Source organism: Opisthorchis viverrini (genome assembly GCF_000715545.1).
Source record: "Opisthorchis viverrini unplaced genomic scaffold opera_v5_250, whole genome shotgun sequence".
In the NCBI taxonomy this organism is placed as follows: domain Eukaryota; kingdom Metazoa; phylum Platyhelminthes; class Trematoda; order Opisthorchiida; family Opisthorchiidae; genus Opisthorchis; species Opisthorchis viverrini.
Window position 1 is genome coordinate 696,937 of NW_008751905.1, and position 5,061 is coordinate 701,997.

Below are 5,061 nucleotides of genomic sequence, written 5' to 3' on the forward strand. Positions count from 1 at the left end.
GATCCGGGCAATACATTGACTTTAGCAGCTTCATGCCACCAAAGCAGAAACGGGACCTGATCCGTAGCCTAACTAGCAGCGGTCTGATGAAGCGCTGGAACAAGAGTTTCAAACTTTCACCAACGTTCTGAGAGACAGTGGATTCCATGACAAGTTTATTATAAAGCATTTGAACAAAGAGGAAGCCAACACCATCACAGTCACAGTTGGAAGGAAACCAGTTTACTTTATCCTTCTGTTTAAGGAATGTGTACCGGCCAACCTACTGAAAAGAAGACTTTCTACGAGTTTGAACAAAGTTTTCCCGGTTTCGGCGCTCCGAATCTGGTTCACAAGCCATTGTTTGTGCTCTTTTAATCTCAATGATAGAGTGCCTGCCCACGCCCAAAGTATGTTAGCATACTCATTCTCTTGCTGCTGTACAGCGGAACACACCAGACGCATGAATATGCAACTCGGCCAAAAAATGAAGGAACACAATCCACCCTGGCTAGCTTCTGGAACTAAGAGGACGGTACCCAGTTCTGTAGCTGACACTGCACAAAACATGATACAAGGCCAAAGCTTCCGCGTTGTTTACAGAGAGCGAGCTAATCAAGCCAGATCAGTACAGCAACGCACAATTGCAGTTGATGAAGCTATCGCCATACAAAATTGCGAACCGATCCCTTGTCAGCAAGAACGCTTTGTTCGTGTGTTGTACTTACGACGGTCCAACTCACCTCCCCTCATACATGCACCTTGTGCTGAAAAAAACAATCATAGTACCTCCTGCGCTGACAAGCCCAAGTCATCCTATTGGTGACCTGGACTAATTGTTCTTTAATAGGTAGCCAATGTCGTCTCTTACTCGATTTCCTGTCCATTTACACTAGGCCCATTCAAATATGCCAAATACTGTTTTATTAACCTTTGGAATTGTATGACTTAAAAAGACCCTGCCGAAAACGTGTTTGTCAACCCATCTGTGTTCTGATTACAGAAAGACTAAGATTCTTAAGTATAGTTGGTCAATTTTATGCCACGTCAGACCTGATATGAGTAACACAAGGACACTTGTAATCAAAACTATCAACCAACCTGCCGCTGCGCAATAATATATGGTGAGATAAACAGTGTCACTGTTTTCGAAAGTAGAACGATTTCAGTCCCTCTGCAAGTCTCACATTAAATTATAAGGTTACTAATCACTTGAATTTCTGTCCGGTATCATGATCAAAGGAGCTAATGAATATTTATAAGGACAAACTGCATAAACCTATACAAACTAAACACCTCTGTTGTACTATTGAAGGAAAACTCACCCAGACACATAAAACCCGATTTTAATGAAATGTTTCAAATGTTCCTCTTTATATCCGTGTTTGGTAAAAGAAATGCGCGGAACATTCATGTACATAAATGATATGCGTTTTCTTTTTATTGTCGTCTTCAATGTTCTGAGGGTTGCTTCATAAAAGCCCATATGCACGCGCTTCTTAAACCACGATAGTGCCTAAAGGCTACAAATGAATACAGTTTATTGTGCAAAGCATTTAAAACTTCATATCCTCAGTTGTGAGTCTTTACCGTTGCTATGGTTTATATATATATATAACGATTCTTGACTCAGTACTTCTGCTAATGAAAGCGAACGTCCATTTTTCAGAGGCCTCAACTTGTGCACAAATGTATTAATGAACTACAGACGAACCCCAGATTAGCGTCAATTTCAGAAGGAATCAGGTATGATGGTGTCTGTTAATTTTTGAAGTTGACAGTAAAGTTGATGTACATAGACGTAGAGAAGACATAACTTTCTTGTTGTCTCAATTTGTTCAACACCTGGTCGTTGGTGGTTCAAGGTCGTCATGAGGGGCGTACTTAAAAATTTCACTTCGCAGACTGAATTATTCCGTTTCCGTCTCAAAGTGATAAGCTACCGAAGTGAGTATAATACCAAGTCCAGATGTAACTTCTGTAATCACCTTGTTCCGCTGTCCAGCTGGTATTGTTTAGTTAAGCTTAAATTTCTGACTCTATCTTACTGAAGAGTAGACTCAATATTCGTGTAAAAAGTGACAATTATTTGACGCAGTTTCCTCGAAAGGGTATTTTGATTAGTTATTTGTATGAGTGATATTAATACATACCCTACAGACCATTTCGAATGTGTCTACATATTCTAAACATACGCTGTTACAGAACCAGTTCTCTTGATTAGTTTTGCTCGATGCTGTTTGCGGAGCAAATGAATCTGCAAATTTCTTTGTAAAAGGGCTGCTCTTTTGTAAACTTTCAGTACAGGGACGTTTAACAGCAATCACAGAGATCCCTTTGGCTGTGACACTTTTCCTCTAATGTTCATTGAGGTTAATCTATGGACTATATATTTTGTTTTCATGCTAGCTTCTATGCTTTTTGTATGCCAATCTGTGTGCGCTAACCAACGTCGCAAGATAACTGTTTGACAAGGCTTTTTCTCAGGCAACACACGCAAAACAGTTTATATGAATCTGCGTCAGTCCAGTTCAAATGCAACCACGTAGTGTATGTCAAAAACTAGCTATGTCGTGGTCAAAAATACGCTTAGTGTTATGTGTCATGTATCATTATCGGTTAGAGTCGAATTAAACCAAAACGCATCGTTGAGCACAGAAGCACCTCTTGCGGCCTCCGAACCGACGCAACACTGAAGGTATTCACTTGACTCCGCGAGCTAGTGAGTCATTCAGTTCTTCCATTTCTATCGAACGTGTATCGTAAGTTTTGTGCAACCTTTGCGCGTAATTTTTGAATAGTGTCATGTAAATTTCAGGCCAACTGACCAAGAAAAGCAATCACTAGAAATAATTTCACTCTCCGATCTTAGTTATTCCTATAGTCTTCACAAATAATTTTAGAAGTTTTTCGTTGCTTATCGGATAAAGATAAGTCTTAGTGTAACAAGAGCTTGTATCATTCATCACGGTGCCAACTGCTGGTAGTAAGCGATTTCTCAGCAGGCGGTTTTGTTTGGCTTTATTGCGTTTTGAAGTGATATTCTTCATCCTAAACGGCATAAACAGTAAAGGTAATTGCCAATTACAGACATTTTCACGAGTGAGCTTGAAAATGTTCCCTTAAAGGCTAGCATAGAGAATATGCGATATTACTGCCGATATTTAGACGACATCTTTGCTGTTTTTAACAACAGAACCGACTTGAAATTGCTCCAGCAACAGTTCAATAAGGTTCACATCGCCATTCAATTCACTTCGAGAGGGTAAACCGACAACTTCTTCCACTTCCTAGATGTTGGCCTTGAACGACGTCAAGATGGTACACTGAAACGATTGGTGTACCGAAGACCTACTTGATCCGGGCAATACATTGACTTTAGCAGCTTCATGCCACCAAAGCAGAAACGGGACCTGATCCGTAGCCTAACTAGCAGCGGTCTGATGAAGCGCTGGAACAAGAGTTTCAAACTTTCACCAACGTTCTGAGAGACAGTGGATTCCATGACAAGTTTATTATAAAGCATTTGAACAAAGAGGAAGCCAACACCATCACAGTCACAGTTGGAAGGAAACCAGTTTACTTTATCCTTCTGTTTAAGGAATGTGTACCGGCCAACCTACTGAAAAGAAGACTTTCTACGAGTTTGAACAAAGTTTTCCCGGTTTCGGCGCTCCGAATCTGGTTCACAAGCCATTGTTTGTGCTCTTTTAATCTCAATGATAGAGTGCCTGCCCACGCCCAAAGTATGTTAGCATACTCATTCTCTTGCTGCTGTACAGCGGAACACACCAGACGCATGAATATGCAACTCGGCCAAAAAATGAAGGAACACAATCCACCCTGGCTAGCTTCTGGAACTAAGAGGACGGTACCCAGTTCTGTAGCTGACACTGCACAAAACATGATACAAGGCCAAAGCTTCCGCGTTGTTTACAGAGAGCGAGCTAATCAAGCCAGATCAGTACAGCAACGCACAATTGCAGTTGATGAAGCTATCGCCATACAAAATTGCGAACCGATCCCTTGTCAGCAAGAACGCTTTGTTCGTGTGTTGTACTTACGACGGTCCAACTCACCTCCCCTCATACATGCACCTTGTGCTGAAAAAAACAATCATAGTACCTCCTGCGCTGACAAGCCCAAGTCATCCTATTGGTGACCTGGACTAATTGTTCTTTAATAGGTAGCCAATGTCGTCTCTTACTCGATTTCCTGTCCATTTACACTAGGCCCATTCAAATATGCCAAATACTGTTTTATTAACCTTTGGAATTGTATGACTTAAAAAGACCCTGCCGAAAACGTGTCTGTCAACCCATCTGTGTTCTGATTACAGAAAGACTAAGATTCTTAAGTATAGTTGGTCAATTTTATGCCACGTCAGACCTGATATGAGTAACACAAGGACACTTGTAATCAAAACTATCAACCAACCTGCCGCTGCGCAATAATATATGGTGAGATAAACAGTGTCACTGTTTTCGAAAGTAGAACGATTTCAGTCCCTCTGCAAGTCTCACATTAAATTATAAGGTTACTAATCACTTGAATTTCTGTCCGGTATCATGATCAAAGGAGCTAATGAATATTTATAAGGACAAACTGCATAAACCTATACAAACTAAACACCTCTGTTGTACTATTGAAGGAAAACTCACCCAGACACATAAAACCCGATTTTAATGAAATGTTTCAAATGTTCCTCTTTATATCCGTGTTTGGTAAAAGAAATGCGCGGAACATTCATGTACATAAATGATATGCGTTTTCTTTTTATTGTCGTCTTCAATGTTCTGAGGGTTGCTTCATAAAAGCCCATATGCACGCGCTTCTTAAACCACGATAGTGCCTAAAGGCTACAAATGAATACAGTTTATTGTGCAAAGCATTTAAAACTTCATATCCTCAGTTGTGAGTCTTTACCGTTGCTATGGTTTATATATATATATACAACTATGTTCTGGATGGCTTTGTTTTTCTTAAGCTGAACAACATTCTGATAGGTTTATTAATTCCGAGACAAAAACTTTAACTTTAAATTGGAAGAAAAACACGGCTTTTATAAAAAAATAACAACAC